At 35.2% G+C, this 14,743-nt stretch overlaps 2 pseudogenes across 2 annotated transcripts; one reads left to right on the top strand and one right to left on the bottom strand.

The window, feature by feature from the left end:
- Positions 1–3,753: 3,753 nt before the first annotated feature.
- On the top strand, positions 3,754–6,803 carry LOC110763959 (protein BFR2-like; annotated as a pseudogene). Its single transcript, XR_015833718.1, has 5 exons — positions 3,754–3,758; positions 3,856–3,878; positions 5,133–5,226; positions 5,816–5,918; positions 6,020–6,803. The product of XR_015833718.1 is annotated as a protein BFR2-like (transcript).
- Positions 6,804–7,070: 267 nt separating this feature from the next.
- Positions 7,071–11,932, bottom strand: LOC110763957 (disease resistance protein RPV1-like; annotated as a pseudogene). The gene is made up of 6 exons (XR_015834012.1): positions 11,206–11,932; positions 9,568–10,651; positions 9,191–9,481; positions 8,218–9,062; positions 7,608–8,115; positions 7,071–7,391 (listed from the first exon to the last, which is right to left on the bottom strand). The product of XR_015834012.1 is annotated as a disease resistance protein RPV1-like (transcript).
- Positions 11,933–14,743: the final 2,811 nt, after the last annotated feature.

Raw genomic sequence — 14,743 nt, 5'->3', positions numbered from 1 at the left:
TGTACTTTGGTATTGCTTTAAATCATTATTTTAGTGGCTTCATTTCAATTGCTCTTTCAAATATGGGAATTTCTTAATGTGGTGATTATTTTGATTTGTTGAAAGTTGATTACAATTTTTTTTACTGAAGCAATCAAAGTTTTTTTTTCTCCCAACCGTGTAATATTCCAAGGAAATTCTTCATTCAACAAAATCTAATTGTTTCTAGTGAAGAAATTAATGGATTTTAATGGTGCTTCTCCATTACTTTTGTAAACGTATAATTATACAATATTTCAGTGAGTATGAATTAGCATGTGCCTTCTTTATTTTGTCGAATTGAAAAGGCGTGCATGCATAATTAAATTTTTCCTAAATTCTTTTCTTTCTTAATTGTTATATTAGTTCTTTTGTATTCAATTGCGTCAGTTTTGGTATTAATTGTTTGAATATAAAATCTAAGAGCCTTATTTTTGGCAGTTAAGTTGTTGATATTGTTAGGTGATTATTGCCTTTAATGTTCTGAACATTTATGCAATTAATTACATTTAGTTTAAACGTCTTGGATTCATTTTAAAGTTGCCAACGCCTATATGTTTCAATTGTGCAATCCTTCATATTAGTTACTTGAGTTAATCTTGATAAAATATATTAAGTGAACTAATGTTTTTTTGAGTGTGAAGTCTTGATAGCTGCCACATTGAGTTAATTGCCAGGAAGTGTACTTTGTGAAACCTTCTGGAGAAAACTGACATAAATGATAAATTATATCACTGTAAGCGGCATTTAATTTTGAATTTTGGTGTAAGGTTTTCAACCCGTAAATCCTCTAAAGTATTTTGGCATATCTTATGAATTTAAAATTAAATATAAATTTAGTATAATCTTCATATATTTTGCAAATTCCCTTAAATTTGAGGGGGTTGAGTTTTCCTTAACTATGTAGGTATTTGTTGTAATTTTTGTGGGTATTTCAAATACAAAATTAAAATCAATTTTTTTTATATAGATTTTGAGTGGTTTTAATTACCTCTTTAAAACTAAAGTTATGTTGTATACTTATTATAAAAGTTTTGCATTCTTAATTTATTTTATTTTAAAAACAGTGTAGACAATTTGTGGAAGTTGAACTTTTCTAAATGGGAACTTTATTGCTGTAATTTTATTTGTTACTATCATTAAGCAATTTTTGCTTTTATGCTGGAAAATATTAGATTCATTTATGTAGGCTTTCCTTTTCTCTGATCTTTCCCAAAATTTTGAGTGTGTTTTCAATCTTTATGCTCTCGTGGGAAAGATTCATTACATTCATTTAGTGACATAATAATTTTATATTTCCTTGGCAAACATGTTGTGTCCGTGTGAAATTTGTTTATATTATAAAATTTTATTATGAGACTAATTTGTCTTCAATTTTGATATGAAAATGTGTGCAACTAATGATTACCTTGGTATAAAATTTTGGTAGAGACTTCTTATTGTCTTATAGGTTCCTATTGAGAATCAAGAAGATACAATTTCAACCTGGATATGCGATCATGATTTCAGCCACTTTGAGTGCACAAAAGGGAGTAAGAGTATCCTGAAATACTCAGTGTTTATAGTTAAATTTATTTAAAGAATTAATTGTTATATTGTTGTTCATAAGTGGTAGCAGGTGTACTCAAAGTTTCATGGACTTGAGAGGTACTCTTGATCATAAGATTTAATGTATGATGTTTTTTGTTATACTTAAATGTATACCAATCCGTATCTAATTTCCGATTATACTGAGGTGAAATCCACTAATCATTTGTGTGCAAGATTGTGTAGGAAATATTTCCAATAACATGCATGTTTAGAGTGCGCTAAAACGAAGAATAAAGATATGACCTACATTATATATGCCTTGTGAAGGCTAGTCTTGATATGCATGCCTCGTGGAGGAGGCTATTAATGCAAAATGTCGAGGGGGATGTGCTTAAGCCCATAAGGGAGTCACCTAGGGAGGTAACCCAACTTCTGTGATTGGAGATCCCATGAAGGAAGTTCAATGTGGTAGAAACAATCCATATTGCGTGACTCATATAGCACTCATAAAACTATGGAGATATCCTTGAGATATTCTTCTGCTCATCCCTAAGGCAAAAGTGCTATTTTATGTGACGTCAGGAAGGGATTTATCCCTGAATGAGTTTCGAGGCGGGCAAACTCCCGCAGGGTACAGGTCACATGTACTCTTGGAGAACTCACCTAAGTGAGAGACGTCGTGAGGCCACGACTATGAGAATTGGGCTATTCTCTAGTAACTCTCATGAGAATCAAGATGAGCGCATGGCCATAAATAGCGCTACCCCGCATCCAAGTCTCAACTAATACTATGTGTGGGATATGTTGAAGTTTGGTCAAAGGTGCCGAGTTCAATACTGTGTACACTCAGGTTCCTCAAATGGAGACTATCATCACTAAGTGAAGGTTCAAGCCCGGAAGGCACCTACACCTATTACATAGTATTATATTGCCATATATATTATATATTTTTCACTGTTTTTTGTCACGGTAAAATTTTGAAAATCTTGTGGGGGATTGTTGGAATTTTAAAAGATTTTAAAATTTTAACCGTTTTATTTATTTAATTATTTTTCTATTTTATTTTATTTATTGTGGGGGTTATAAATATTTAATATTCAGGTTTTGTTTCTGGTTGGTGAATGCCTTAATTTTTTGGTTGGTGAACTTTTATGGTTGGTGAAGGTTACATGTTTTTTGATGCCTATAAAAGGTCACTCCTCTTTCACATTTGATAAACACACAGTACACCATCAGAATATCACATACCACAATCACCACAACAAACTAATTCTCTCCTTTTCTACTTTTATATATATTCTCTACTTTATATTATTATTTTGGCAATGGTTCTGTGACTTGGATACCCATATCCGTCTATGAACGTGCTCATAGCGGATCTTGAGTTTGTGTACAAGGGGTCGTATCTTGGAGTCTTGTAGACCGTCAGTACCTGCACGTAGGGAGGCTACAAAGGCTTTAGGACAGCGTCTTTGACGTGCTTCACCTTACCAAACTCACCTTCTTACTTATTATTTATTTTCCTTTTACTTACCTATTATTTTGTTTTCTTCAATTTCATTATACCTTAAAAGCTTTCCTATTTATTTATATGTTATTTATAATATAATATTTTTTGTGTTTGGCTTTACGGAAAAGGAAAACTATATTTTGTATATTTTTTATAACAATCAGGAGCAGTAAGAGACTTCTGTTGACAAGCATTTTATTTTTGTTTTACTTTTTAAGTTTGTTATGCTTAATTAGAATTAAGACATACAATATTGGTATGTGTGAGTATATGCTACTGTTGATTACATTGATCTTCTGTTTCAAATTTCAAACCATTGTATCGCTATAATATTGCATAAAGTTGCATTTTCATGTAGCACCTAAATAATATGAAAGTTGGGGGAATATCAGATTCATGATGAGGAAATTTAGTATTATGCTGAAGAAGTCACTAAATAAATTACATAGTTTGTGACCATATCTATAGAAATTGAATACTGGTGCCATGTTCATCTTAGCTCTAGGCTAAGTTTCAGCAATTATTTAATTTTGTTATTGGAAAAGGACAAACCAACAGGAACATACATACATAAGCAAATCCTAGAAAAAAAAATGGTATGTAGCCCTGTATCTGGGTTATACTCAGTTGTATGTGTATGCCAATTTGTCGGTTCTTGATAAACAACAGAAGAACATACATACTTCAGCTGACATATGAAGTTAATTTTGTCCTTCGTTTTTTTTCTTTTCCTTTCCTTCCATGCAGAGATATTTTAAAGAATCTAAAGCGTCACAAGGATGAAGATCTTCTTAAAGGTCAAGCAGTGACGAACCAAAAGGTGTGTTTGCAAATAATGGCTCTTATAATTTTCACAAAATATGTTTTATTCGTCAATGTGAAATTATTGTTCCTTATTTAATACTTCTTTTTATGCGTCACCTTAAAGTTGACAAAAGGATTTATATAGTGAATTATAATCTAATTGTTTTGTAATGCAAATTGGCCCTCTACATTGGTGTGGATAAACTACCATTTTCTATTAACAATTGCCAATATGTGAAAGGTTTTGCTATGCTTGGTGTATTCTGTTTTCTGTGTTTGAAATTTTTAATAGCCATTTTGTTCCTCGTAAAGAGTGTTTACTTATAAACATACAATTAGCTAAGATAGAGTTAGATTAGATCTGATCAAATCGAACTTTAAGGAAATGCTTCAAGTTTCCTCAAATCGAATTTTATATGATTGTGGTGTTCCACAAATTTGAGAACTTCCCCTGCAATAGTATTCACTATAATTCAGAGTATAATTAGTCAGATTATGTCAGGGTGTCAATTGAGAGGAATGCTATAGCCCACGATACAATTGGTAGTTTAACGGATAGCTATAGGCCACGATCAAAGTATACTACCAGTCGTCTAAGTACAGGTGGAATAGCTCATTCAACTTAATTGATTGCAGTGGGGGAAAGACATAGAAATGATAGGGAACCGTAGCCAAGTGGTTGGAGTGGGCTCAGCCCTTTCCCAAGCTCAGTCCAAAATGCAAAGCATTGAGCTTGAGCTTGAACCAGCTCAATTTTCAAATCTAAATCTTTGCCCTTCAGCTTTGGGTCAGCTGAACTGGAGTGACGTTTGCGCTAAGTTCTGATTGAGTTCGAGTCAGCCCACTAGCTAATGGTTTTAGAGCCTATTAGGTGTGAAATTCAGAGTGGTCCTGTTGGTATGAAAAAATAGTTGTCTTTAACAAAATTTAGACACTTTGTGAATCATTACAGCCTTCAAGGTAACATCACTTTAGTCACCACTCCAGGGGTAGGTATTTGTTACAGTGGTCAAAATCATAGGCATAGAAACCAAATCAGATTGGGCCATGTTTTGTTGATCTGAGGGTAGACCAAGATCAGCCTGAATTTCAAATCTGGCCTAAAAAGTCAGCCCAAAATCCTTCCAGCTTTATCATATAAAGCTTAGTCCGATTAAGCCAAACAAATCGGGCTTTTGGGCTACCTTAGTTTGTGCTATTTTCACTTTCATCAACTTCATACTGCATGTGTACATTTATTGCTTGTCTTAATATGTTTCCTGTTCTTAAGGTAAATCTGCTCGGTCAAAGCATTCAGAATCATCTAATAACATTGATGCTGATGGTGATGAGGATTGGTCACGGATTTCTCAGTTGCTTTCAAGGTACTCGGATCATATTCTAGATAATTTGAGAAGAAGGATCATACTCTGCATATGCTCTTGTTTTATTGAAATCGATCTGAACTTGTGTAAAACTTGAAATTCATGCAATACCTGGCTGATCCATTTAGAGCAGCAAAAAGAAACTTGAAATTCTTATCCATGTTTTCTTTTGGAATTTCTATTAAATGGTAGATTCAAGTATCTTAGTATTTTTTTTTCTCTAACTCAATACTATAGTGTATATAATTTTTATATTTTTTTTATTAGGTAGTTGACAATTAATACCTCATTAACTGTTACAGATGAGATGTACCAAACAATAGTATTTAAAGTCGGTTGATATATTAGTATGCTTGCGAAAGGGGTTGGCAAAAGACCATGAAATGCATTTATCTTCCTTAAAAATTCTACGGCGACATATGTATACACTGAGATGTAATTATACTTGTGTGAAATTCTACTATCAAAAATCTTATACTAGCAGTCATGCTGCGACATTTCATTATTGTGTGGATTAAAAGATTTTAATGCAATTCATTCTATAAGGGTAACTTTGTCTAACTAAGACCTTTCATGTTGTATCTTGTAGCATAGCTACTTTTAGAAACAAATCAATAGACAAGTGGCAGAGGAAGACACAGGTGACCACAGGTGCTGCTGCTATTAAAAGCAAGCTGCATGCTTTTAATCAGGTTTGGCCCTATGATCGAACTTTGTAATCGACCTATGAGTGGACTTATAGCCATGCTTCGCCAGATATTCAACAGGAATGAATTTTCCTTTCCAATTGCAGAATATCACTGAACAAGTTGCTTCTTATATGAGAGATATCCAAGCAGAATGGTTAAGCAGATGCAGATGAGGCGATCGGCAGTTGGTGTATTTGGCACTGTAAGATATTAAAACTTCCCTCTAAATTGAGTTCCCAAGGTTGCATGGGCATGCTCAGACAGAATTGTGCTTCATTTATAACATCATAACAAGATAGGTTTTTCTTAATTTTGTACATCTAGTAATTAATACCTGATGACAGGACCCGCCCCGAATCCCTTGGAACCTGGGACGAATCCTATGGAATTTCCGACATCACACCGATGCCGGGCCCACCTACTAATACTATATAGCTTCTTTTTCAAATTAAGGAAAAGGGGCACGAGACCTTCTGCCGGCAGAGTCTCTCCTGAAAAACAGACATTTCCCAAAAGTTTTACCCTGTTAAAACACAGTTATAACTCAACCGACAGAATGCACAAGTCAAAAACATGCAATTTACATAAAAGGCCTCCGGCCTTCAAATAATTCGTGTCAGAACCACCATCAACACTCTTAAGTCAAATAATGAAATTAAACAATGCAATTAATGAACTCAAACTAATTTATGCATGCCCACCGTAATTAATATAAAAATAACTTTAGTTCGCGGCTGCACCTAGGTAAGACCCCAGGCTACCTACGTACCCCTTTGTGAGGGATCAAGCCATACGTAGTTCTAAATACAAAAATCCTTGTTCAAATAACATACAATCCTTTTCAACAATACTAATAAGTAAATTCTAGAATTATCCCTTTCCCCTTAATTTAAATCACGTCATACCCATCATAATCCTTTTTAAACATTAATCTTTCCTCGACATAGTATAATAATCCATTTTTCAAGAAGACAAACATATATGCATACATATAACACATGTTTCTTACATTTTTTTCTATCAGGATTTTGAAGGAATCCTTATGACGCCATACTCTACTGCGTTTCCAAGGCTCCTTTGACTCTAGACGAACAATTTCTCTTCCCATTCCCCGAATCAGGTCATGCATTTGGACCTTGTCACCAAACATCTATCGATGAGATTTTGAATGGCAAAAATTGTAAAGAACTCACATCCGTCTAGTATTTTACAATGTAATCTTTGTCCTTTCCGATAAAGAAACAAGCAAAATGGAGGAATAAGTTTCAGTCATGATCATCTTATGGCAAAATATTCATCCACGGTTTGTGGACAGTCGCTTCTTTCTTCGTGAGGGAGAAGACCGAGTGATTAGAAAAAGGGTGAGAAAGAAGCAAGCTGCGGTGACGAGTAACTTCCAGCCACAGAGACCGCCGGAGTTATTGCTGCCTGTGGTGGTTGCAACTGTGATATCATCCTGTTGCACTTCTTCTTCGTCTGGAGAACATACAAAACAAGAGAAAACCTCCTTTGGAAAACATATATACAAGTGAAAATCCCAACAAATTGGAGAGGAAACTTGTTTTTGAAATGAATAGGGGCTGACCTGTGAATAGGAACTAACGAAATATAGATTCATTTATTATTTTGTTTCATTTTATATTTGGGTATAGTTGGAGTAAAATTATGAAATGCGTCAATAAAACATCACACCTGCTTTATCTTCTTCATCAGAGTCCCCACGGCACTCATCGAACCATATTTGATCATCATGAGAAGAAATACTCATCATATTATGATTCTCTTCTTGTTGTACCTGCACAAGCTGGATGCCCAACTCCTTTACCAGAAACCCATATTTCATAATTACAGAAACAACCACTTCATCGCCACCTTCTAAATGAACATCCTCCAAATTCCAGTGGCTTAACCATACCATGTCTTCTCCTTCACCTGGCATACCGTAGTGTAATGGGAAATACGCCCTCTTCAGACCGTTGCTCTTATTTTTGACTCTTATATGTGGCAAATCATTGTAGATAATAGGATAATCATAGCCAGCATTCACATAGACAACAAAGACAATCAAACCTCGAGTTCTGTGATTATCAAGTAATGGCACCGTAAAAGATATTGAGGACCCTCTGTTTTTATGGCTGAATTGGCCTGGAACCTCATTCCCACCAAAAAATGCGCTGAGTATACCATGTTCGTACAGTCCCTATATATATGCAATAGAACTGACAATATTAGTCAACTCTTTCCTGTGATCATATGAGAGAGAGAGAGAGAGAGAGAGAGAGAGAGAGAGAGAGGTGCACACCTGGATGGGAATTGGATCATCATTTCGAAAGTATTGTGTATACATCTGAATGGGTGCCATTGATTCGAACAAGTTGCACAATCCCGCGAGGTTGATCATTTCTACATCAACTCTACCAATGTGTTGTAACTTGTAACTGTACAGCCACTCAACTAGGTCGTAGTTGCCACATAATTTTGTAATGCTATATTCCGAGGATGAAGAGGATTGATACGTTATTTTCTCCAATGATATGCAATTAGTGATATCCAAGTCCTTTAGTTTTGGTAACCCGAGAAGCGATTTGAGACTTGTACACTTGGAAAAAGAGAGTTCATCGAGCCTTGTTAATCCTTTGATACAATTTGGTAGGCTACCAATTGGATTATTCCCTAGATTTAGTCTCTGCAATGAGGACAAATTTCCATAGGAAATGCATCATCCAAAAGATTGCACCCCCAAAGACTTAATTCCACTAAAGAGCATGGTAAAGAACCCAAGATACTCAAACTTCTTTCTAGCCATAATTCACTTATCGGAATTCCATCTGTCTTAAGCACTTTTAATGAGTTCATGTTCCTCAGCATCTCAATTGATAACTCATTAAGATTTGAGCAACCAGATATAATAAATGTTTCAAGTGATTTTAGCACACAAATGTTCTTTGGAAGCATCCTAATCTTTCTGCAATCTCTCATATTCAAGTAAATGAGTCTCTCTAGGTTTCCAATGGATCCATGGACATAAATCAGGCTCGTGCAGTCTACTAGAATCAATTTCTCTAGATTTGGGCAATATGAGAAGTCAATGGTTTCTGTAAGGGAATGAGAATGGCTGAGATCAAGGATCTTCAAGGACGGAAGATACTGTAGGGGAGAAAATGTACAGAAGAAAACAATGTGGGGAGTTAATTGTTATAAATATATAATTTGTTATCAAACTAAAAACCTAATGAAAATGAAAAAGAAATTGAAAAGAGTAGAGAGTAACATACTTTTGTTCCCTTGAATACTTGTCTCAGACCGCTGTATTGCATTTCAAGAATAATAACGCTTTCCAAAGGAAAATCAACGGGTATAGAATCCAAAGGAAACTTAGTCCAACACAACCATCTTAGTCTTGTACAAAATTCTGCATAAGATCCGTTAAGTTGTACATGACTAAGATGGAGTAGTTTTAGTTCCCGCATCCTTGAAAATGCATTGGTTTCCAAGACTTTCTCATTTGAGTTTATAGTAGGGCACATGTGCATGTCGAGGACAAGACCTTCAATTGTTTCTGTACCCTACAAAAGAAAAGGAGAAAAACATTTGGAAAATATTTACAAGAAGAAAAACATATATATGTGTATAGAGAACGCATATTTCTTACATTCTTTTCCGTCAAGATTCTGAAAGAGTCCTTATGATGCCATACTCTACTACGCTTCCAAGGCTCATTTGATTCTAGGCGAACAATTTCCCTTCCCATTCCACGAATTAGGTCATGCATTTGCACCTTGTCCCATTCATCAATAATCACCAAACGTCTATTGATGAGATTTTGAATGCCAACAATTGTATAGAAATCACATCCATCTAGTTTGTCCTTTCCGATAAAGAAACAAGCAATGTGGAGGAATGAATTTCGATCATGGTCATCTTGTAAAGAGTCATAGCTTACTCTTAGTTTATTTACTATTTCACCATTTGGAATGGCTTCTAACTTCTCTAGTGCACTTTTCCATACATCTATACTATTCCCCAAGTACATAGAAGAACCTAAAACTTTAAGAGCTAATGGAAGTCCTCCGCAATGATCCACTATTTTTTGCGAATATTCTATGTAACCTTCAATGGGATGGTCCTGACCAAAAGCGTGCCAACTAAAAAGCTCCAATGATTCCTTGTAGTGCAAAGTTTCAACTTCATACACCTTAGTAACTTGATGAGCCCTTAACAATCTTGCATGCCTAGTTGTTATTATGATTTTACTTCCTGGATAAAACTGATCTTTCATCAGAAATACTGCATCTAATTGATCCATATAATCCACATCATCGAGAACAAGGAGAACCCTCATAGAGCTTATTGCATCTTCAATTTCACTTAATCCTTCACTAACATTGTTTATTTTTACTTTTCTCCCATTCAAAATATCAGAAAGAAGCTGTGTTTGTATTTGAACTAAGCCATTGGGTTGCTGTGAAACTTCTTTTATGTTTTCAAGGAAGCTGCTTCCTTCAAACCTTCCAAAGTTTGAATTATAAACAGACTTTGCAATGGTTGTCTTCCCTATTCCACTCATGCCACAAATTATAAGTATGCCAACATCATCTGATCTATCTTGTAACCATAAATTCAATTCGTTGACTTGAGAATGCATTCCGATCATGATGTGGGGAACACTTAGGCGTCTACGCCTTAGTTTTCCTCGTATCACTTGGACAATCTTGTTGATAAACTTTCACTCGTGTCTGAAAAGTTGCAATCCAAATGAAAAAAGAATTCAAACATCCTTGCAGTAGTATAATCCGTCAACTAAGTTGACTTTTCCATCAATTTGTGCACATCTTCTCATTTGAAAAACCCAACTTTCAGATTTGTTTGATTTGCTTAAAATGAGCTTGGGGTTTCTGAAAAACATTCTTATAGAATTGTAAATTTGTGTTCCATTTTGATTTTCATGGATTAGGCATCAAAACTTTCTTCTGATTTGATGTTGAAAATTTTAGGAGATTTTAAAATGAGCTTGAGCTTGATTTTAAAATGAGTACACATTTTTTTATAATCAAATTGTACCTCCTATGTTCAAATTTTAGTTATCTATCCTAAAAACATTTATTGGAAAAGTCAGAAATATTATAATTAACACACCTGAGAAAGAAAAATCATATTAAATCTCCATTAGTAACCCGTCGGAAGGAATTATATTTAGTTTGCCAAAAAAAGACAGACTGAAAAGTCCATTTTCATTATTTTAACTTTAGAAAGAGACTGTAAATAAAAGAAGTGGTAGGAAAGAGATTACCCATCAGCTTGATTTTGTAAGACCATCCCTGCCAGATCTGCAACCTTTGCAAGTGCCTCCCTCCATTCCTTCACTTCGTTCGACGGTTGGGTTTTTTGGTGTCTAGCAAATGCCTTTGCAAGACTTCCTGTCTGCTTCCGCAAGTCGGATGGATCCACGTCGTAGAAGACAGGTAAAACGACATGGTCAGCTGAGATCCTCTTGCGTTCAAGGATCATGACGAGCTCGTCAAGGCACCATCTGGACGACGCGTAGTTTTTCGAGAACACAATAACAGAAGTTCGTGAGTGTTTGATTGCTTTCTGCAGTTCGGGCTTGATACCTTCTCCTCTCTCGACTTCATCGTCGTCTCGGAAAGTGCGAAATCCGGCTTTGACAAGGGCCGTGTAGAGGTGGTCAGTGAAAGTCTTGCGAGTGTCATGGCCTCTGAAACTCAGGAACACGTGATAACGACAATATCGAGAAGTACTGGAAACAGAGGAGGTTTGTGGATCGGCTGCTGTCACAAGTGCCATGGATGAGGTGCTGTGAACAAATAAACTGTCTGAGTGGAAATTAAATCTTCTATCAAGTTTTGATGTTCCTATTTCCTTCCTGGATTGTATAAACAAACAGCTTCTGAATGACCAAATAAAAGGATCATCTATGACCATTTTTTCTGTACCCTTTATGGATCTTGGGCGGTGGCCACTGGTAAGGTGGGTAGGCAGCTGTCGGGGCTTGTGGGTAATTTTATAATTTAAGCCTCACTCAGGCTAATTAGCCCGCGTTTGGGAGTGCGGTGCTTATAAAAAAAGTGGCTTTTAAAAAAAATTTAACCAACCAAAGCTTTTGGTAAAGTATTAGACAGCCACTTTTCATCAAAAAAAGTATTAGACAGCCACTTATTTTAAAATCTCGGATCTCTCGCAGCAGTTTCTCCAAGCTGCGCCACCCTTGCTTCTAAAAGTTGATTTTAAAAAAAGCCACCCGGCTCCTTTAATGAAAGTTTCTTTTTTCCCATAACACCCTTATTACTTTTCCAAAATGACCGCCCTTATCCTTCCTATTCGTTCTATTGGGGTTTCCTCTCCAGTCTGAACTCTTCTTCTTCCTTCTTCTCCCATCAATTTAGGTAACTTCTTGGGTCTGGATTAAATTGAATTTTTATGTGTTGATCATCAAATCAATAGATTCGTAAACTTTATATAAAATTGATTTAAAATAAAGTAAAAAACAGTATATTCATATTTGGACAGTGGGTATGGCTTGATGGATCTGGGCAGTCGCTATGGCAGATCTGAGTCGGGTGGGTTGCGTCTTGGGTGGATGGAGGCGGGGAGAGAGAGAAAACAGTGGTGGTTGGCTGGGGTTTGTCGTGGGAAGGGGTTGGGTGTGGTGAGTAGATTTGGGGTCGGGTAAGAGGGGCCTGGGCAGAGCTCCAGGAAAAGAGAGAGAGAGAGAGAGAGAGAGAAATCGTAATTGAGAAGAGGAAGAAAATGAAAGAAAAAGAAGAAGAGATATTTAGTCAAATACTCAATCTTAGCACTAAAATTATAAATAAACTCTACACCATTTAATTTATATAAACAAACCCCAAAAAAAAAAACCAAAAAATGACAATTGGTCGTATTAAATTTAATTTTGATTATTAAATTACTTTGATGCCCTATTGAGTTTTTTTGGGCTTTTTTTATATGTTTTGAGGTTGGGTTTGTTTTAAGAAATCAATGGTAATTTTGTAATTTAAAAGAAGTTAAAAACCATTTTGTTATGTTGTAAATGAGCTTTGGGTGTGTTTATAAAGTTCATTTCATATATGGTATTTTTATAATTTGGGCTTCTATATTGGGTTTAATAGTGAATCTTCCAAAAAAAAAGGGGGGGGGATCGAAAAAGAAAAGAGAAATGAGAGAAAAACAAAGGATGATAGTTGGTTGGTTTGATAAAAAAGTGTAAATTAAAAAAAGAAAATAATGTATGTAGTGAAACTGGTTCTCTTTTTAAAGTAGAAAAAGAATGGAGAAAAAAATAAATATTTTAATTGTTATGTCTTTTTGATCATTATACACATTAAAAACACTTCTAATAAAAATTTACCAAATACTTTGACTACTCACAACAATTTTTTAAATACAGTTTACCAAACGCCTAGCTGTTTTTTTTCACAGCTGATTATTATCGCAGAACAACAAAAGCAATTTTTTTTTTAAGTACAGTAATGCCAAATTAGCCCTTAGCACACAGAAGCAGAGTTCTACCCCCCCAAAAAAAAACAGTATCCATCCCTTGATTTCTTTGGGTATGTCAAAGCAAATGAAAAGAGTCATGGGTGCCATCCTCAAAGTCCTCCTTTCACTCTGTGATCGATTTGTTATGGCTTTTCTTGTTTGGGCTTTTCTTGTTTGGGCTTTTGGCAGCAAGAAGATATTAAATTCATGGCTGCAGAGCCTAATGGCCCGCCCTTCCCTCCTATGGTTTGGTTCCTGAGCTGAATAATTTGGTTGGGTTGAAGAACCAGAAACAAGCTTCTGTAGTAGTGGAGATGCATGGTTGAGCTGGCTGTCATTTGGATATAATATTATCAATCCCTTCGTTACCAATTTTTTCATCGTTAGCCTTGTCTTTTAGAAACATAGCTTTGTTGTAAGTTTACTGTTGCCAATTTTTGCCAATTAAAAAAAATAAGTGTATGTTCTTGATATGCATTGACTGTTGCCAATTATTGGTAAAGAAGAATATGCGTACTACCTAGCTGGAAAGTTCTCTCTCTACTAAGCTAAATATCGAACTAAACATATGGATATGGTACTGATGAAATTTGTGATGATTGAGATTTTGGTTCGGTCATGATCATCTTGCAAAGAATCGTAGCTTACACTTAGCTTATTTATTATTTCACCATTTGGAATAGCTTCTAACTTCTCAAGTGCACTTTTCCATACATCTATACTTTTCCCCAACAAAGATGAACATAAAACTTTAACTGCTAATGGAAGACCTCCACAATGATCCGCTATTTTTTTTTTTCCGAATATTCTATGTAATCTTCAACGGGATGGTTCTGGCCAAAAGCGTGCCAACTGAAGAGCTACAATGATTCGTTTTGATCCAAAGATAATCGATTCTGTACTAGTATGAAAATTGTATTGTCATTTCCTATACTCTAGCATAGGTTGGGAGTTAGTGTGTGAATATCGTTTATTGGATGTTTTGGCGCAACACATTCAATCCCGGATTTCCGAAGTGTGACTTGGTTGATATGAGGAAACTGATTTCAGGTAAATCATGACATAATCATGCATTCATTATAGAATTCCTAGTTGAAATTATTTTTACTCAAGTATTTTTATGTTAATCCTATTTTTAATATGATTAGATTTTATCTCTTGATATTATTTCCTACTTGATTGGTCTAATTCATTTGTTTTAATAGATATTGTTTTTCTATTAAAGATTACTTGGTTGGTGTATTTTCTAAGAATCCATTTTGAATCAAAACTAATAGTCATAATTAAATAACATATGTGGTCCTGCTTTCACGTCTTTACTGAGAGAT

Source organism: Prunus avium, chromosome 2 (assembly GCF_965620075.1).
Source record: "Prunus avium chromosome 2, drPruAviu1.hap1.1, whole genome shotgun sequence".
In the NCBI taxonomy this organism is placed as follows: Eukaryota; Viridiplantae; Streptophyta; class Magnoliopsida; order Rosales; family Rosaceae; genus Prunus; species Prunus avium.
The sequence above is the reverse complement of the archived record's forward strand: the minus strand, read 5'-3'. Positions and strand labels throughout refer to the sequence as shown.